Here is a 21491-nt window from a genome sequence, read left to right as displayed (position 1 = left end):
CTGGAGGCTGGAAGCATGTTCCCGCTGATGGGTGAGTCCAGAACTAGAGGCCACAGTTTAAGAATAAGGGGTAGGCCATTTAGAACAGAGATGCAGAAAAACTTTTTCACCCAGAGAGTGGTGGATATGTGGAATGCTCTGCCCCAGAAGGCAGTGGAGGACAAGTCTCTGGATGCATTCAAGAGAGAGTTAGAAAGAGCTCTTATAGATAGCGGGGTTGAGGGATATGGGGCGAGGGCAGGAACGGGGTACTGATTGTGTATGATCAGCCATGATCACAGTGAATGGTGGTGCTGGCTAGAAGGGCCGAATGGCCTGCTCCTGCACCTACTGTCTATTGTCTATTATTAGCCAGATTGTTGATATAGATGACAAACAATGATGGACGCAGCTGATGACACGGCCATAGTGGGGTGTGTCAGGAATGGACAGGAGGAGGAGTATAGGAAACTGATACAGGACTTTGTGATATGGTGCAACTCAAACTACCTGCGTCTCAATATCACCAAGACCAAGGAGATGGTGGTGGACTTTAGGAGGTCTAGGCCTCATATGGAGCCAGTGATCATTAATGGAGAATGTGTGGAGCAGATTAAGACCTACAAGTATCTGGGAGTACAGTTAGACGAGAAGCTTGACTGGACTGCCAACACAGATGCCTTGTGCAGGAAGGCACAGAGTCGAATGTACTTCCTAAGAAGGTTGGCGTCATTCAATGTCTGCAGTGAGATGCTGAAGATGTTCTATAGGTCAGTTGTGGAGAGCGCCCTCTTCTTTGTGGTGGCGTGTTGGGGAGGAAGCATTAAGAAGAGGGACGCCTCACGTCTTAATAAGCTGGTAAGGAAGGCGGGCTCTGTCGTGGGCAAAGGACTGGAGAGTTTAACATCGGTAGCTGAGCGAAGGGCGCTGAGTAGGCTACGGTCAATTATGGATAACTCTGAACATCCTCTACATAGCACCATCCAGAGACAGAGAAGCAGTTTCAGTGACAGGTTACTATCAATGCAATGCTCCTCAGACAGGATGAAGAGGTCAATACTCCCCAATGCCATTAGGCTTTACAATTCTACCTCCAGGACTTAAGAACTTTTTAAAAGCTATTAATGCTTTTTGAGACGGTGATTTAGATGCATATCATATTTTTTTTTACTGAGTTAAGTATTGTATGTAATTAGTTTTGCTACAGCAAGTGTATGGGACATTGGAAAAAAAGTTGAATTTCCCCATGGGGATGAATAAAGTATCTATCTATCTATCTATCTATCTATCCCTGCAGCACTACATTAGTCACAGTCAGACGCAACCATCATACAACCATTCTGTTAGCTTCTCCTGCGAAGCCAATGACTAATCGAATATACTACCTTATCACGAATTCCAAGCAACTGAATTTTCTTGACCATCCGCCCATGTGGACCTTGTCAAAAGCCTGACATTCTCTTCATCAATATTTCTGGTATCTTTCTCAAAACATCTATGTGATTGGTTAGACATGACTACCATGCACAAAGCCATGTTGACGATTCCTAATCAGACCTTTATCTATACAAATATACTCATATCCTGTCCTTTAAAATACCTTCCAAATACTTTCCCAATACTGATGCTAGATTCACCAGCCTATAATTTCCTGATTTATTCTTAGAGTCTTTCTTAAACAAACATCAGCCATACTCCAACCCTCCAGCTCTCCACCCATGGATGAAGATGTTTTAAGTATCTCTGCTAGGGCCTCTGCAGCTTCTGTACTAGTCTCCACAGGGTCCGATGCAACATCAACGCCCTGGGGATCTATTCATCCTAACTTGCCTCGGGATAGCAAACACCTCCTCATCTGTAATCTGCAAATGGTCCATGACCTCGCTAGACTCTGTGGTTCTTTACGGTTGTTATAGCTGGGGGAGGTCGTGGGGATAAGCTCCCACTACCTGTTAAATGCTTTCAATGGTGTGCGTCTCAACCAGCCTCTGAGAAACAAGTCCAGCTCTTGGCCTTCACGTGTGGCTTAGCTACTAATCCCAGCAGAACTGATTCTACTGACAGGAGGAGAAAAGGTGGGTTACTGGTGTCTTAAAACTAGTTGCTTCAGGCAGATGGGGCGGTCAGCTGTGGTTGGCAGCTCACTTAGGAAAACACTGATCTCAAATCTTCATTTCTTTGTTGCTATAACCACTCATGGGGAAGGCTTCGAGAGTAAACTTTGAAGAAAAGTCTGGAGCTGGAGTCCCTAAGGCAGTCCTGCACTGAGTTCAACGCTGAATGGCATCTCCTGCGATGTCACTGGAACCGAACTGCAGGTCTTGGTCTTTCCTTTGGATTCATCAGCTCCGTGGAGAATGGGCAACAACCTGTTCTCCATATCACACTGCCTTGTGTACCATGTAGACAGCTGGGATGCAGTATCCATGGTTGACAGTGGCCAGTGGAGGGCCCCAGTTACTATCTGTGTCCATCTCCTGTGTAAATGCAGATGCCAAGAATCCATTTAAAATCTCCCCATATCTCTGACATTTCCACACAAGATGAGCTCACCAGTCTGTACTGACAGAGCACTGCCATCACATTTTCCGTGACGAGTAATCCTTTAACCCCTTCCTCCTTTAACCCCTCCCACCCTATCACATCTGAAACTACCGATCCCCGGAACATTGAGCTACCAGTCCTGCCCTCACTACAATGTCATAATTCCACATGCTGATCCATGCCCTAAGCTCATCTACCTTTCTTACAATACCCCATGCATCGAAATAAACAACATTTGTCCCACCGTGCTCAACCTTTTGATTCCTGACTTTGTACGTAGGCTGAACATCTTTCCCCACAACCACTCTGTTCTGGTGCTGTGGTTCCCATTCTCTGAAACTCTAATTTAAACTCCCCATCATGCAGCACAAGCAAACCTTCCCACTGAGAAATTAGTCCCCTCCACTTCAGGTGCAAACTGTCCCTTCTCTACAGGTCCCACCTTTCTTCGAAGAGAGCCCAATGATCCAAAAATTTGAAGCCCTCTCTACTGCACCAGCTCCTCAGGCATGATAAACTGTATGATCTTCCTCTTTCTGGCCTCTTTGGCAAGTGGCACGAGTAGCAATCCTGTAACCACATCCATGGAGGTCCTGTCCTTTAACTTAACATTTACAGTGGCATGCAAAAGTCTGGGCACCCCTGGTCAAAATTTCTGTTACTGTGAATAGCTAAGCGACTAAAAGATGACCTGATTTCCAAAAGGCATAAAGTTAAAGATGGCATGTTTCTTTAATATTTTAAACAAGAATACTTTTTTATTTCCATCTTTTACTTTCAGAATAACAAAAAAGGAATAGGGCCTGAAGCAAAAGTTTGGACATCCTGCATGCTCAGTACTTAGTAATACCCTGTTTGGCAAGTATCACAGCTTGTAAAGGTTCTCTGTAGCCAGCTAATAGTCTTTAAATTCTTGTTTAGGGGATTTTTGCCTTCTTTTCCTTGCAAAAGACTTCTAGTTCTGTGAGATTCTAGGGTTGTCTTGCATGCACTGCTCTTTTGAGGTTTATCCACAGAATTTTGATGATGTTTAGGTCAGGGGACTGTGAGGGCCATGGCAAAACCTTCAGCTTGTGCCTCTCGAGGTAGTCTATTGTGGATTTTGAGGTTTGTTTAGGATCATTATCCTGTTGTAGAAGCCATCCTCTTTTCATCTTCAGTTTTCTTTTACAGACAGTGTGATGTTTGCTGCTATTTAATTGAATTTGCTGCTATTTAATTGAATTAATTCTTCCCTCTACCGGTGAAATGTCCCCCGTGCCACTGGCTATAACACAAGCCCAAAGCATGATCGATCCACCCCCATGCTTAACAGTTGGAGAGGTGTTCTTTTCATTAAATTCTGCACCCTTTTTTCTCCAAACATACCTGTGCTCGTTGCAGCCAAAAAGTTGTATTTTAACTTCATCAGTCCACAGAGCTTGTTTCCAAAATGCATTAGGCTTGCTTAGATGTTCCTTTGCAAACTACTGATGCTGAATTTTGTGGCGAAGATGCAGGAAAGGTTTTCTTCTGATGACTCTTCCATGAAGGTCATATTGGAGCAGGTGTCGCTGCACGGTAGAACAGTGCACCACCACTCCAGGGTCTGCTGAATCTTCCTGAAGGTCTTTTGTAGTCATATGGAGGATTTGATTTGCCTTTCTAGCAATCCTACGAGCAGTTCTCTCAGAAAGTTTTCTTGGTCTTCCAGACCTCAGCTTGACCTCCACCGTTCCTGTTAACTGACATTTCTTAATGACATTACAAACTGAGGAAATGGTTACCTGAAACCCCTTTGCTAATTTCTTATAGCCTTCTCCTTCTTTGTGGGCATCATTTATTTTAAGTTTCAGAGTGCTAGGCAGCTGCTTACAGGATCCCATGGCTGCTGATTGTTGGGACAAGGTTTGAGGAGTCAGGGTATTTAAAGCTTTGAAATTTGCATCACATGACCTTTCCTAACGATGACTGTGAACAAGTCATAGCCCTAACAAGCTAATTGAGGCCTGAGACCTTGGTGAAAGTTATCCGAGAGCTCAAATCTCTTGGGTGCCCAAACTTTTGCATAGTGCTCCTTTCCTTTTTCTCACTCTAAAATTGTACAAAAAGTAAACTAATTTTGCTTAAAATGTTAAAAAGCATGTTTCATCTTTAACTTTATGACTTTTGGACATCAGTTCATGTTCGACTCACTTAACTATTCAAAGTAACAGAAATTTTGACCAGGGGTGCTCAAACTTTTGCATGCCACTGTAACTCCCAATATTATCCAAAGCAGTATTCCCATAGGTGAGGGAAATGGCCACTGGGATACTCTGTACTGGCTGCCTGTCCCCTTTCTCCCTCCTGATGTGTCCTCCAGTTACCTGTGTCCTGCACCTTGGGAGTATATACACCTCCCTGTTTACAGATGTCCAGACTAAACATTGCTCTGAGAAGGAAGTTTGTTTTTACATGGCCTGAAAACTGCACAGCTCTTCAAATGATTGTTTTACCCTTACGATTACTATGAATATGTAGAATGAAAATTGAAAAATTACATACTATTTATTAATTGAAATCAATTAAATGAAATACAGTACAAGAAAGAAAATCTTTCATATTTTGTGAACATTTTCTGTTCTGTGTTTATTTCAGCCATGTGGCAATGACGGCTATGTGCATGGGAACATTTCAGTCACTGTGCTGCTGTGCATCTTAGAGGAAATAGTGCCCCTCAGATTCCCAAGTGATCCGGATTTCATCCAGTTCCACCTCCAACTCCTTAACACTGTCAGCAGCTGCAGCTGGAAGACATCTTGCAGATGAAGACATCAGGGACACTGGAGGATTCCCTGCCTTCCCACATCCTGTAAAGAAACATTCCATGATGCTGACTGGCATCGCCCCTGCTCTGAATGTGCAATAAGGAATAAAGAAAGAATAAATAACCAAAAAAAAAATCTTTCTACAGCCTCTGCTTCTTCTTGCCAAAGCCTCAACTCCCCACTCTGACACTGGCTCAGTCATACATCATCATTGTGGGCAATGTTCCCCTTAATTTGTAATGTCCAGTGTGTGCAAAATTCTTGTGCTGTGCAATATTTTGTCCAGTGACGACAAGATGTGCACACTGAATAATTTCTTCAGTAAGCTAGATCTAAAATCTGCAGACAAATCATTGCAAACTCCATGTTATCAACACCGTCTCCATCAAAGACCAGAAAAGGAAATGTAATCATGTACAATCGTGAAATATACTAAACATGCCAACAGGTCAGGGTGACAACCCTTTGTGCACAGTTTAAATTCCTTTGTGTGCTGGTATCAAAAGATGTGTGTGTGCGCACATCTTAAAGGGAACAATGATTGTGGGGAAGCTATGTTGGCATCGGGATGTGTAGCAAATTGTGGGTTTCCCCCAGCACATCCTTAGGTTGTTAGCTATTAATGCAAGTGATGCATTTCAGTGTGCTTTGATGTATGTGTGATAAAGAAGTGAATCTGGATCTGACTTGTTGACTAAGTCTATCAAGCTCCAACAGAGCTGAGTGCTATGGGTTGTTAAACCTGGGTCACCGACTGGTGGCCATGGTCAGCAGCAGGCAGTGGGCTCCACATCCAGGGAGTTGAAGGGAAACCTCTTGTCCTGTTACATGGCAGGAGTTTTGCCAATTTCTGCTGCTGATCCTGTGTTGTGTGCCTATTGCAGGACATACGGACAATGGCACAGGTTTAATCATCAGCCCTAGCGCAAAATGGAGTCACAGGCATTGTACGTGGTCAAGTTCAGGCACTTCCACAATGTTTTATTTTATGTCTGTGTGTTGGAGGGAAGAGACATGGATGATGTGCGGGATGGAGCTTGGTGAGTAATGGAGATAAAAGATGTTTACAGACCCTCCAAAGGTTCATTTATTATCAACTCTGAGATTCATCTTCTCCAGACAGTCACGAAACAAAGCAAACCATGGAAGTTATTCAAAGAAAAACATCACCCCCCCCCACACACAAAAAAAAGGAAAGATCACCCCAAATGAAATCGTGTAACTGCAACAAGAGCATCACCCACGGACACCTAATCCAGCGGCGACAAGCGACTGGCGGTCACCCACGGATACCTTATCCAGCAGTGACAAGCGACTGGCAGTCACCCACGGATACCTTATCCAGCAGCGACGATCGACTGGCGGTCACCCACGGACACCTTATCCAGCAGCGACAAGCGACTGGCGGTCACCCATGGACACTTTATCCAGCAGCGACAAGCGACTGGAGGTCACCCATGGACACCTTATCCAGCAGTGACGAGCGACTGGCATTCACCCATGGACACTTTATCCAGCAGCGACAAGCGACTGGCGGTCACCCATGGACACCTTATCCAGCAGCGACAAGCGACTGGCGGTCACCCACGGATACCTTATCCAGCAGGGACGAGCGACTGGCGGTCACCCATGGACACCTTATCCAGCAGCGACAAGCGACTGGCGTTCACCCACGGACACCTTATCCAGCAGCGACAAGCGACTGGCGTTCACCCACGGACACCTTATCCAGCAGTGACGAGCGACTGGCGGTCACCCATGGAGTCTATCATGGACTCGCCTCATCTCCAAACCTCACCATGAGGCTGACCTCACTCGTCTCTTGCTATGTGCTTGGAGACAGCAGAGTGGTAGAGCACTCAATCGATCTCCAAACTGCGAAAACTTTTCCAGAAACACATTAAAGATAAAGGAAGATGTACAAGAAGTGAAATAAACAGTTTTGTGGACGTCGTGGGGGGGGGGGGGGATTCGTGGTTCACCGACCCCATCTTGACCTTCAAGTTTATGATCAGGATTATACATCCACAGTACAGACATGACAAACATACTTCAACATGAACTTAAAGAGGTGTAAATTATACATACCTGTGTAACAAAACTAAACTTGACACATCTTGATATGGTAGTAGTCTCGAAGTCAGAGGAAGACGAATGTGTTGCGCAGTTAACGTCTGTGGGCATGCATATGACATCTGGGGCTGAAGTCCGAAGCGCAGATATGGTCGCAGATGGGGCAAGGAACACCGCCTGTTGGGGCAAGAGCAGACACCCTCCCGTGTCTTTCTTGACTCGCCTTGAGGCGCTGCATGCGCCAGTTGGCTTGGAAGTTGTTTGCTGCCTTGGAGCATAGATTGCACCACTTGGACCGATCAGCAGCAGTGTGTTCGAGATCGCAGGGCTGGAGTTTGGCCCACTTAAGGTTTGACTTGATGTTGTCCTTGTACCTCTTCCTTGGGCGACCTTGGGCACGGTTGCCCTACTCCAGTTCTCCGTAGAACAACTGACGCGGCATTCTGGACTCATCCATGCGGATCACATGGCCGGTCCATCTGAGCTGAGCCTTCGAAACCTTGGCTTCAATGCTTGTGAAATTGGCTCGGTCCAGGACTGTCAGGTTGGAGATACGGTCTTGCCAGCGGATTCGCATGATTGATCGCAGAGCGCGATTGTGGAATTGTTCAAGCTGTTTGACATGTCTGCGATACAGTGTCCAGGTTTCACAGCCAGATAGAAGTGATGAGACCACAACAGCATTGTAAACCTTCAGTTTAGTGGAGAGGCTAATGTCTTTGTGCTGCAGAACTTTGACCCAGAGCCTTCTGAGTGCCTGGCTTGCTTTCTGGATACTTGATGTGATTTCTTTACCAAGGGCACCGTCGCTGGAGATGGTACTCCCCAGGTATTTGAAGTTGTCAATGTTCCGTAGCTGTGTGTCATCGATGGTGATGCATGGCTGTGGCGGGGTGCTGTTAGGTGCAGGCTGCAGGAGGACCTCTGTTTTACCGAGGCTGATTGTCAAGCCGAACAATTTAGATGCGGCGGAGAATCTGCTGACCATCGTTTGTAGGTGGTCCTCTTGGTGCGCCATGAGTGCGCAGTCATCTGCAAAGAGCGCCTCAATGAACAGCTTTCGGAGGGTCTTTGTGTGTGCTGCAAGGCGACGTAGGTCAAAGTGTGACCCATCCAGGCGGTATTTGATAAAAAATGCCCAGGTTTAGGTCTTTGACGGCATGCATTAGTACCTGAGTGAAAAAAAGGTTGAAAAGTACTGGTGCAAGCGCACAGCCCTGCGAGCGCATTTGGAGATGTCAAATTTCTCGTTAGGTTCGTCAGCTGAGAGAATCTCTCCAGTCATGTTGTCATGGAAGAGGCGTATGAGGTTGATGAACTGTGGAGGGCAGCCAAGTTTCCCGAGGATTATCCACAATGCTTCTCTGTTGACGGTATCAAACGCTTTACTCAGGTCAATGAAGACAAAGTACAAGTTCATGTTCTGCTCCAGGCAATTCTCCTGCATTTGTCTAACAGTGAAGATCATGTCCACAGTACTGCGTTTAGGCCGAAAGCCGCATTGCGATTCTGGGAGGTTTCCTTCGGATACTGTTAAAATAAGTCTATTAAGGATGATGCGAGTCAGGATTTTCCCGGCGATGGAGAGTAGGGAGATGCCCCTGTAGTTCCCACAGTCTGTGTGTGGGCCTTTGTTTTTGTATAGGGTGACTATTGCAGTATCCCATTACTTCCTCTTCCCAGATACTGACCAGGACGTCCTGCAATGCTTCGAGTGACTCCTGGTTGAGGGCTTTGTACAGTTCTGCGGGAATACCATCCTTGCCTGGTGCTTTGCCACAGCTCATCTGTTTGATGGCTGTGCTGACCTCGGTCAGGGAGGGGGGTTGTTGAGGTGCTCATGGACTGGGCTGTGGGGAATCTGGTCGAGTACTGACTGGCCGACAGTGGAGGGGCGGTTCAGGAGCTGACTGAAGTGTTCCTTCCAGCTGGTGTTGATGCCCTTTTTGTCCTTGATAAGCGAGGATCCATCTGCAGAAAGCAGAGGAGCTATGCTTGACTTTAAGGGACCAAAGACAGACTTGATGGCATTGAAGAACTGCTTGGTGCTGTTTGTGTCAGCATAGTGCTGAACCTCATCCACCTTCTTATTCCACCATGTGTTGCACGTTATATGGATTTCCCTTTGAGCGAGTGCCTAATAGGACCTGAATCTGTCCTTTCAGCAGGTGGAGTTCGGATCATCCTGCCATTATTTGAATGCCTTGTTCTTCTTGGTGAGTAGGTCATCGATGGTGGTGCTATTCTCATTGAACCAATCTTGCTGGGTGCACTTTCTGCGGCCTAGGGTTTTGCCATTTCAGTTATAGCATTTTGAAGTGGTTCCATTTCTGTATTGGGTTACCCGTGAGTGGCTGGTTTGTTGATAGTTTCTATTTAAGAGTATTTTCAAATTCGCGTAGACACGAAGGATGCTGAAGTTTGGAGGTGTTAAAGGATAGCCTAATGCCTTTGGACGCTTTTTGTGAGATTGAACTATGTATAGCTTAAGGGTGGTGTGGAGGAGTCTGTGGTCTGTCCAACACTCTGCTCCTCGCATGGCTCAAGTAATGATTATGTCTCGAATGTCATGTTGACGGGCAATGTCATAATCGATCAGATGCCATTGTTTGGATCTAGGGTGCATCCGTGTTGTCTTGAATTTGTTGGCCATTCTGAACACTGTGTTTGTGATAGTGAGGTCATACTCTTCACATTTGCTGAGAAGCAGAAGGCCATTGCTGTTCATCTTCCCGACTCCGTGTCTGCCAAGCACTCCACTCCACTGATCATGGTCTTGGCGGACTTGGGCATTGAAATCTCCCAGCAAGATCAGCTTATCACTGGCCGGCACTGAGCGCTGGATGGAGTCAAGGTCAGCGTAAAACTGCTCTATGGTTTCAGTAGGGCTGGTCAGGGTGGGGACATAGGCACTAATGATGGTTGCATGTCGGTTTTGGCTGAGGGGCAGACGTAGCTTCATCAATCTTTCGCTGATGCCAACAGGCAGGTCGGGGAGCTGTTTCATCAGGGTTCTCCTTATGGCGAAGCCCACTCTGTGGATCCTGTCTTCGTTTTGCACCCTTCCTCTCCAGAAGAAGTCGTAGCCGCTAGCAAGCTCAGTGATGGATCACAATAACCTATCCCTCAACATCAGCAAGATGAAGGAATTGGTGGTTGACTTCAGAAGGAGTAGTGGACCGCACGACCCCATCTACATCGGTGGTGCGCAGATGGAACAGGTCAAAAGCTTTAATTTCCTCAGGCCGAATATCACAAATTACCTGACTTGGTCTAACCAAGCAGAGTCCATTGCCAAGAAGGCCCACCAGCGCCTTTACTTCCTGAGAAAGCTGAAGAAATTTGGCCTGTCCCCTAAAACCCTCACTAATTTTTATAGATGCACCGTAGAAAGCATTCTTCTAGGGTGCATCACAACCTGGTATGGCAGTTGTCCTGTCCAAGACCGGAAGAAGCTGCAGAAGATCGTGAACATAGCCCAGCACATCACACAAACCAATATTCCATCCTTGGACTCACTTTACACCACACGCTGTCGGAGCAGTGCTGCCAGGATAATCAAGGACATGACCCACCCAACCAACACACTTTTTGTCCCTCTTCCCTCCGGGAGAAGGTTCAGGAGCTTGAAGATACGTACGGCCAGATTTGGGAACAGCTTCTTTCCAACTGTGATAAGACTGCTGAACAGATCCTGACCCGGATCTGGGCTGTACCTTCCAAATGTCCAGACCTGACTTGCACAAACTACTTTCCCTTTTCTATTTTCTTATTATGATTTATAATTTAAATTTTTATTATATTTACTTCAATTTGTACTCCAGGGAGCACAAAGCACAGAATCAAATATCACTGTGATGATTGTACGCTCTAGTATCAATTGTTTGGTGACAATAAAGTAAAGTATAAGTATAAGCATCATCTTCAAAATATTACATATTGCAGAAAGGCTCCTGCAGATTGGATGGAAACAAACATGACCGATTTAAGTGAGACCAGAAGGTAAGGAAGTTCTGACTTGTCAACTTGACATCAGTATTTGGGAAAATGTTGGGATATATCAAGTACGCAATATTATTCTGGTGGAAAATAAGCAGAATCATCGTGGTCATCAAGAAAGGGAAATCAGATGTTTCCAGCAGACAATGTACCATAAAGTTGGCTGTTTGCCCATCTTTGTTTCTCCCTGATTCTGTTGTGTTTCTTTCTATCTACTGTGAATACCCTCAAGGAAATGAATCTCAAGATAGAACATTGTGACACAGAACACAGAACATAGAAATTTACAGCACTTTACAGGCCCTTCAGCCCATTATGTTGTGCAGGCCACGTAACCTACTCTAGACACTCCCTAGAATTTCCCTAGTGCATAGCCCTCTGTTTTTCTAAGCTCCATGTACCTACCTAAGAGTCTCTTAAGAGACCCTGTTGTATCCACTGCTGGCAGTGGCCGTCCGTGCACCCACCACCCTCTGTGTGAAAAATTGACCCCTGATATACCCTCGGTACCTATTTCCAAACACCTTAAAACTGTGCCCACTCATGTTAGCCATTTCAGCCCTGGGGAAAAGACTCTGGCTATCCACATGATCAATGATCCTTATCATCTTATACACCTCCATCAAGTCACCTCTCATCCTCCGTCGCTCCAAGGAGAAAAGGCCAAGTTCACTCAACCTATTCTATTAAGGTACACCCTCCAATTCAGGCAACATTCTTGCAAGTATATGGACTTTGATAATATATTTACTTTAAACTTTGAAATTGAACTTACCATTGGATGTGGTGTTTAAAGTCTCAGACAGGTTAGTGAACAAGTTTACAGCTCATTGGAATTGTGGGGAACCTGATGAAAGAGGATTCACAAATGATATTCAGAATCATCTTTGACTTCTGTTAATCTACATAATCTTAATCTACATATCTCTTAGTCTGCATAAAATAAAGTAATTGACATTCATAAAGGAAAACCCAGGGGATTGCAAATATTTGGAATTCACTGTTTCTTGCATTAAAAATTGTGAATTTTTTGATATTAAAGGGAAACAAGCGATTTGTGGGCCCTGGGTGCATCAGGCATGATCATTCTTTCTTTTTCAATCTTTTTATTAAATTTTAAATATGTATACATAGCAATCATAATAGTACAAAGAGAGTGGGAATACATTATTGGTAATTAACACATGTGAATATAAACTACAGGTAACAAGATATACTTCGCTTCCCAAACTCTTAATATAAACATGATATGAAAAAATAACAAGATGTCAAAGAAAAAGAAAACCCAAATTGAAATATCGAAAACTAAAATAAACTGAACTAAACAAGACTAAACTAAACTACACAAAGCTGGGCTGTTTTATCACGTCGGGTATAATCATTAATGTCTTCAACTCCGCTCCTCTACCTATATTTAAGTTTAATACAAAGGAATCGAAAAAGGTCGAGTTACATTCTATGAAAGTGTTGAATAATAGGCCTCCAAGTTTCTTCAAATTTAAGCAAAGGATGAAAAGTAACACTTCTAATTTTTAATAAGTTTAAATAAGATATAGGTTGGAAAAACCATTGAGATGTAGTCGGAGGATTAATCTCTTTCCAATTCAATAAAATGGATCTTCTAGCCATTAATGTAGCAAATGCAATCATCCGACGAGTTGAAGAGGGTAAATCCATCATTGGTAAACCAAAAATTGTGGTAATAGGATGAGGTTGTAAATCAATACGCAAAACTGTAGAAATAGTATCAAAAATGTCTTTCCAATATTTTTCCAAAAGAGGGCAAAACCAAAACGTATGAGTCAAAGAGGCTACCTCAGAATGACATCTGTCACAGAGAGGACTTAAATGAGAGTAAGAGCGAGCTAATTTATCTTTAGACATCTGGGCCCTATGCACCACCATAAATTCTATCAATGTATGTTTAGCACATACAGAGGAAAAGTTAACTAATTGGAAAATTTTCTCCCATTTCTCTATAGGTAAGGAAAGCTCTCCCATCCATTTTAAATTTTATCAGATATACCTGACTGTATTTTCATAATCATATCATAAATAATTGCTATTAAACCCTTTTGTCAGGGTTTAAACCTAATTTTATTTTCCCTGATATCAGTTAGATGTGAAATCGGAAAAGTAGGTTGCATAGTATTCAAAAAATCTCTGATTTGTAAATATCTAAAAAAAATGGGAACTGGGCAAATGCTCATATTATTTTTGCACAAGAAACTCATGTGAGGAAAGAGGATAATCAGCATTTTTTTAGAGTTTGGAAGGACCAGCAATACCATTCAAACTCTCTGGATAAAATGCAAGCAGTTTCTATTGTTATTATTAGCCCAAAATTTATATCTTGGATTAAACTGATATATCATACCCTTTCGGATTTGGTACTTACCAATAATCTAAGATCTCCCTTTTTTCAGTTGTTTTGTGCTACTAGTATTGGAGTATAAAATATTATGGAGTATAAAACTTGTATTATTTGCTGTGTAACCAAAACTATGTGAAATGCTAAAGACAATGGTGTGTTAATATATGCTAATGAGAGGTAGCTAAGAGAGGTAGTCAGCTTTGAAGTTTGCTATATGCTCTGCATGTATCCAGTTGAATGTAGACGACAATGGTGTGGTAATGAGAGGTAGCTAAGAGATGTTTTGCTTTGAACTTGTCTGCTGTGTACCAAAGCTTTGTAGTCAGCCTTGATGTAGATTATGTAGTTTGAACTTGTTATTTGAAATCTTAAGAATGTAGGAGACAATGGTGTGTTAATAAGAGGTAGCTAAGAGATGTAGACTAGAACATGAATAAGTCAATAGGTAGAAACAATAGGGACAAGATAGTATGTGTGATATGCAACTATAGCAACTGGTCCAGGAGATTGCTTTAAAAAGCTGCTGTGTCCGAGAATCGGTAGACAATCAGCGACTAGCTCAATGACTGTCTCAGCTTTGATTTGCAAATTAAAGTTTAACCCTTCTTGAAGAATCTTCTGCGTCTCCTGGTCATTTGTAAGGCACGAAAAACCACGATACTAGGCAAGATTGTCCTCTTAGTCCATTGCTATTTGATATTGCTCTGGAACCTTTAGCTTTTGCTATTCGCGACTCACCTGATATACTTGGCATTACCCGTGGGAATGGGACACATAAGTTATCATTATATGCAGATGATTTCCTACTATAGATTTCTAATTGTGTGAAATCCATTCCTGCAGTTATATCCCTGCTCGCTCAGTTCTGTAACTTTTCTGGTTACGAACTGAGTCTTAATAAGAGTGATCTCCTCCCATTCAATATTCAGGTTCCAATTTATAGACATTTACCATTCAGATTGGTTACGGACTATTTAACTTATCTGGGTGTTAAAATCACTAAAAAGCACAAGGATTTATTTAAGGTTAATTGTTTATCTTTAATATACCAGGTTAAACAATTGCTCACTAAATGGTCCTTACTGTCTTTATCACTGATTGGTCTAATCAATGATATTAAGATGATTATTCTACCTAAATTTTTATATCTTTTTCAAGCAGTACCAATCTTTATTTCTAAATCCTTTTTTGATACTATTGACTCTAAAATTTCTTCATACATACGGCAGAATAAAAATCCTAGGTTAAGTAAAAAATACTTACAGAAGCCTAAAAAGGATGGTGGTTTGGCATTGCCGAATTTAAGATTTTTTTACTGGGCAAATAATATCCGATATTTAATATTTTGGACACAGGATTTGGATATAATTCCAAGTCCACAATGGGTTAACTTTGAATGTAAATCCGTACAAGGGTTTTCATTGGTTTCCATTTTAGGGACTTTGCTTCCCTTTGTTTTTTCTAAATTGAACAAACAAAATGGTTAATCCAATAATTAAATATACATAACGAATATGGTTTCAATTTCGTAAATTTTTTGGCTTGAGCAAATTTATTCTATCAGGCCCTATTATATCTAATTTTGTTTTCAACCCTTTGTTATGGATCAAGCCTTAATTTGCCCAGGCATGATCTAAGGGAATGACTGAGCAGCATCGAGATATGATTTATCACGAATGTACCATAATAGAGTTAATTAAGTAACTTTCAGTTTCATATTTAATGTGAACCGCACCCTGGTGTTTTTCATTTCCTGTCGATGTTTGTTCCTCTCTCCAGTGTCCAGTCCGCTCGGTGCTCGCCAGTCGGTGTCTCGGTCCCGGCGGGTTTGAGGTGTCGGTTGGGGTAACCGGAGACTCTGGAAACGTCCCTCAATACACTGGGAGTTTCGGCTCCTGCTCAGCTCCCGGTCGTGTGGTTACTCGTTCTCCAGTTCGTGTTCGTTGTGGCTCACGAAGGTGAGGCGCCGGGGCCGGGATGCGCGGTGGTTCACAGAGGACGTGGGAAGTCAGAAGTCTGGTGACTTAGGGAATGTTCTCTGCTTTCCCTGAGTCCTTGACGATGTTGGGTGGAGCAGAAACGTCTTGTGGAGGACGTGGTCTTTCTGAACTCCGGCTGTGTCAGAGAGAGAGGGGGGTTGGTGTTCGTGATATTGTTTAGGTCAGAGTCACAGGATGATGGAGCAGTAAACGAGGCCTCTCTGCCCGTCATCAGGGTTTATTACTTTGGAGTGTGGGTGTCACTAGATTTATTGGGGAGCCCCTTTGGGACTGTGGAATTAACAGCATTGTTTGATGCCTCTTAAAGTATAAGTTGTGAATGGAAAGCATGCCTGTGAGAGGTGCGTCTTGTACCAGAAGGGGAACTGTACACACTTCACTCATCTACAGGAGCAGCTTCAAGCAGTTTGAAGTCCAGATCTTGGAGCTGGAGAACTCTGATGTTTCAGTGAGGTCGGGGGAGCTGTGGTAGCAGTTTTGTGGTGGTTACCCAACTGTAGGTTGGGAGTGAGCTCGAGCCCCTCCACTCCATCTGCCAAAAGCCAAATTTCCCAGTGAACAAACATTTTAATTCTGATCATCATTCCCGATCTGACATGTTGGTCTTTGGCCTCCTCTTTTGCCACAATGAGGCCATTCAGGGTGGAGAATAAACCTCATATTCTGTCTGGATAGTCAACTGCTTCTCCCCTTTCTCCCATGGTCCACTCTCCTTTCCTATCAGTTTCCTTCATCAGCATTTTACCTTTTCCACACACCTGGTTTCACCTGTCACCTTCTAGGTAGTCCTCCTTCCCCTCCCCCCCTTATAATTCTGGTACGTTTCCCCTTCCTTTCCAGCCCTGAAGAAGAGTCTCAGCCTGAGACGGTGACTCTTTATTTTCCACGGCTGTGGCATTCCTCCAGCATTTCGTGTGTGTTGCTCTGGATTTCCAGCCTCTGCAGAATCTCTTGTGTGTATAGATTGAGGGTGTGTCTGCAGAGAAGGAATGGGTGGGAGCTGAGTGTGTGGATGAAGATAAGAAACCGCAAAAGCTGAAAACATTCACGAGGACATGAAAAGATAAGGGAGTTGGAATTGGCCACTCAGCCCTTCAGGGACGTGACAGTTATTTTCCAGGGCAGAGGGAGTGCAGCACTGTCAGTGGAGCCCTCCAGAGGAGACGTAAAACCAAGGCCTCACCTGCCCACAGAGCTGGCTGCAGTGCTCATCTGGCCCCAGTCTGAAGGACAGAAGGTTCTGCCACCCTGGCCATTAGTCAAAGCCACTTTGTATCAGAAAAAAGTTACCTGGTGCACACATTTATGTTGTAAATTTAGGTAGGTGCCCTGAATGGGCTTCTAGGGGAGGTGACAGAAGCAGATAGGATAGCGACACTTGGACAGGCGCATGAATAGGCAGGGAATGGAGAAGTATAGATCATATACATGCAGATGGGGTTAGTTTAGCCAGCCAGCATTCATCAGCATACGACTGCAAATAGATGGGATTATTGGTACTCTGTTCCACTTTATTAGGCTCCTACTGTACCTAGTGAAGTGTCCACTTAGTATATGGCTGTAGACTTCTGCTGCTGTAACACATCTTCTGGTTCAACAGGTTGTGTGTTCTGTACGGCACTGTCGTTACGTGTGGTTATTTGAATTACTGTCTGCTTGTACCTGTCTGACCGTTCTCCTCCGACCGCTCTCATTAATAATCCGTGTTTACCCACAGAGCAGCTGCTCATTGGATGGTTTTTGTTTATTGCAACATTCTTTTTTTACTCTAGAGACTGTTCTGCGTGAAAATCTCAGGGGGATCGGTGGTTTCTGAGATACTCAAACCACCCCATCTGGCACCATCCATGGTCAAAGTCACTTGGATCGCTTTTCTTCACCACACCGTTCTGATGATTTGGTCTGCACAACAACTGAACCTCTGGACCATGAGCCGACATCATCACGTCCATTTCAGTCACTCTCTCTATACCTACTACCATCACGTGGGATATACATACGCGTGAGAAGGTTTCCCACCAGTCTCAAAGGAAGATTCAATCACACTGTGATAGAGCTCTTCAAAGGACATCTTGTACAATAAAGGTAAACTCATATCCTCACAATTTACCTCATTGTGTCCCTTGCACTGTACTTTTTCTGTTATTCTGGATTCTGTTTTCTGTTTGTACGACCTCAGTGTACTTGTGTATGGAATGATCTGTCTAGTGGCGTGCAAACAAAGGTTTTCACTGTATGTTCGCTAATCTGACAATAATAATTACCCAAATAACAAGCCCACACACCAACATCCTTTTCATTTATTCTGATACATCCTGCCACATCCACAGCAGTGCATGCATCCGCAATCCCTACGATCCTTCACCATCTCCTTCCCCATCGCTGCAGGCCTCCCTTCCTCAGCTCCCCCTTTTCTGCTGCTGAAGCCTGGTCCACCATTGCCTCTAATATCTTCTCTCTTGTCATTTTGCCCACAGTGTCCAGAGCACAGGAGGTCTACAAAGTTGGTTGTGCCCCACCTGACGGCAGTTTGCAGAATGAACAGTCCCATTCTACTGCTGGTGTTGGCTGTCTTTGCAAAGATCACGTGTGAGTAATGGTGATGAGTGTCTGAGCCTCAGTGGCACTGTTGCTTCCTGCTGAATGTTAGGCCCGCAGTCATGGAGAGAGACAGCTCAGAACCAGGCCATTCAGCCCATTACCCAGAAGAGCATAGATCAGGACTGAAGGCAGCCCAACGGATGCACGAGGCTAATTCATGGGGTGATCGGGTTGTTAAAAGAGACGAGACAGCTTGGAGTTTAGATCTTATCAAGGGGTGATCTTATTGAAGCATACAAGCTCCTGAAGGTGCTTGATGTGGTAGATATTCACTACAGAGAGAGTCGCATCGATCGTGGTATCAGTAGGGAGTTTTGTAAGCTGCTCTGCAATGGGATTTTCCAAATCCCCACCCTTTTTTAATCCCAAATCCTTACTTTTTTTCATGATGCACAATTGCTACATTCAATTTAAATTTACAATGTATGTGTGGAAAGGAGATTTATTTTCTTGCAGGCACTTGCAGGAAAAAAGAACTGAAATGGAGTTTTATGAAAATTCATACATAAACAAACACAGACTGACAAACAACTGATGTGCAAAACAAGGCAAACTGTCTAAATAAAAAAGGTATTGAGAACATGGCACCATAACATGTAGGAGCTGCATCGGGCCTCTCGACCCATCGGGTCTGCTCTGCCAGTCAATCATGGCTGATTTATTGTCCCTCCCAAGCCTATCCTTCCACCATCTCCCTGTAACCTTTGAAGCCTTCACTAGTTATGAGCTTTAAATATACCCAATGACTTGGCCTGCACAGACGTCTGTGGCAATGAATTGCACAGGTTCACCACCCTCTGGCTAAATGAATTCCTCCTCATCGCTGTCCGGATGGGACGTCCTACTATTCTGAGGCTGTGTCCTATGATCCTAGTGCTCCCCCCCCCCCCCATTATAGGAAACATCCTCTCCATATTCACTCTATCTCGGCCTTTCAGTATTTGATAGGTTTCAGTGAGATCCCCTGCTCATTCTTCTAAACTCCAGAAAGTACAGGCCCAGTTGTGAAGGGTTCACTCCACTATCAGTTCAGTACATTCCCTTATGAGGTGTCATTGTCACATAATGAATTGCCTGAGAGCCAGTCCCTCCGTGATCAGTGGTGCAGAATCCTGGACTGCGGTCCTTCCCCACTGAGGCCTTGCATTGGCCACACTCAGCTACAGTGCAATCCTGCAGCTTGGAAAGCGCCAGTCGCAGTATTCCTTCACGGATATCTTGTCCTGGTGGAAGATAAACAAGTCACAGGCAGAGCAAAGGGCACCTTACACTAAGTTAATGATATCCCGCCAGCACTTGGCACCTGTCCCAGTGCGTTTCTGGGAAGGGCCCTATAGATAAGAATCCTCTATTGACACAGCTGCGGGGGATGAAATGAGAAAAGAGCTATTGGACATTTTTTTGCAGATAATATTTTGAAAATTCAAAAATAAATAAATCAACAAATTCATTGTACTATCAAGCCAATCCCAGCTACACAACTCACAAGGTAGTTTTGTGGTTGCTATTTCCTCTGCAAACAGTAGAGTTGCAAATGTTTGTGACAATGTCCCCTGTCCCCGCAGTGACAAGTGACGGCAGGATCTCAGACTGCCGTCTTTCCCCGCAAAGAGCCTTTGGGTTGGTGGCGCGGAGCTTCACTCAGTGCATTCTCCTGCAGCCTGGAATGTGATGTGATATCTCACTCACTCACTCTGGCAATAGTGTAACCCGAGGCGACCAGTAGGTCTTTCCACATTCTTCAGGATCAGGCTTATTATCACTGACTTAAATGATGATCTTCTGCACACCACTATTGTAACATGTTAGTTATTTGAATTATTTTTGCCTTCCTGTCAGTTTGAACCAGTCTGGCCACTCATTAACAAGGCATTTTAGCCCACAGAATTTATTCTCTGTAAACTCCAAAGTTTACACTATTCTCGCACTATTCTCTGTAAACTCCAAAGACTATTGTACATGAAAATCACAACAGATTCTGAGATACTCAAATCACATCATCTGTCACGAAACATCATTCCATGGCCAAAGCCACTTAGCTTGCATTTTTTCCTCAATTTTGATGATTGATCTGAAGAACTGAACCCTTTTGACCATGTCTGCATGCTTTTATACCTTGAGCTGCTGCTATATGATTGGCCCATTAGATATTTGTATTAACGAGTAGGTATACCTAATGAAGTGGTCACAGAGTGCATATAAATTGTGCAAGAGAGAAGATACAGGAGGTAGAGTAATGGGTTCATTAACTGTGTAATTAGCAGGGGAATGGTGGTGTTTTGTGTGAGGAAGACCTGCCCTTGGTGCACAGAACAACACGAGACACTTGCCTGAGGTGGCAGATTTAACCATTATCTAGTGTTAATCTCTTGTGTGTTGCTCTGAATTTCCAGCATCTGCAGGATCGCTTAACTTGGGTTTAACTTTTGTCCTTAATGTTGTATACAGGGGAGGAAGAGATCAAGCTTGTCTCAGCCCCTGGGGACTCCGTTTGGTTTCCTGGCGTGGATGCAGATCAAAGGCGCCAGATCGGGGTGTTCCAATGGAAGAAGGTCAGCAGGAACGATACGAAGGAACATTTGAAGCCGATTCTGAAGTTTCACAAGAGCAACAAGGAGCCTGCCTTGATTCAAAATTACAGCGGGCGCATCACCTTCTCCACATTTAATGGGTCATTTGCCATTCATAACATAACACGTGAAGACGAAGGTCTATATCGGCTCTTCATCAACCTGAAAAGAGTCGCGGTGCAGGCGGTTTGGGTGAGAGTAATAGGTATGTTCGCTGAACTGATTACAGCAGCATTGCATTGCTTTTAGACATTCACGTTTTGGTGGTGATGTCTTTAGTGGTTTAAACAAATAATTACTGCAAAAACAGCAGCTGTGGAATTTCCTAAAGAGAGATCCCCCTCTGTCTCTGGGAATTCAGTCAGATGAAACCTCCTCCACCCCCCCCAACCCCACCACCACCGTGTTCCAAACTATACTGAGTCCAGGCAAAGAAGAGGTGGCCAATTCCCAACGTCATCCAGTGGTAGTTAACTTGACTGTGTTAGTCCACTTCCACAGAGTTCTTCCACAACCACACATTGTCAGAACAGAAAGAACAGTTTTGTATCCCTGATCCAAG

General features: G+C 44.0%; 1 protein-coding gene and 1 long non-coding RNA gene across 6 annotated transcripts in view; one reads left to right on the top strand and one right to left on the bottom strand.

Annotated features, from left to right (window-relative positions):
- LOC140717588 (uncharacterized) overlaps window positions 1-15629 on the bottom strand; it is a 39806-nt gene extending 24177 nt beyond the window's left edge. For 2 of the 4 annotated variants that reach the window (XR_012096575.1, XR_012096574.1), the window contains exons 1-2: window positions 15494-15629; window positions 12160-12231 (exon numbers count right to left, since the gene is read on the bottom strand). This is a non-coding gene — a long non-coding RNA (uncharacterized lncRNA). Of the gene's footprint in view, window positions 1-5152; window positions 5399-12159; window positions 12232-15493 lie in introns of those variants that run through there. The other 2 variants (XR_012096578.1, XR_012096576.1) reach the window with 2 other exon arrangements.
- LOC140717576 (uncharacterized) overlaps window positions 15508-21491 on the top strand; it is a 35848-nt gene continuing 29864 nt past the window's right edge. The window contains exons 1-4 of one of the 2 annotated variants that reach the window (XM_073031156.1): window positions 15508-15716; window positions 17531-17843; window positions 18236-18347; window positions 20808-21134. The gene's annotated coding sequence lies outside the window, so the exon portion shown is untranslated. The remainder of the gene's footprint in view (window positions 15717-17530; window positions 17844-18235; window positions 18348-20807; window positions 21135-21491) is intronic. The other variant, XR_012096573.1, reaches the window with a different exon arrangement.

The sequence above is a fragment of the Hemitrygon akajei genome, chromosome 2, assembly GCF_048418815.1.
Source record: "Hemitrygon akajei chromosome 2, sHemAka1.3, whole genome shotgun sequence".
NCBI lineage: Eukaryota > Metazoa > Chordata > Chondrichthyes > Myliobatiformes > Dasyatidae > Hemitrygon > Hemitrygon akajei.
This window is presented reverse-complemented; position numbering and strand designations above follow the sequence as displayed.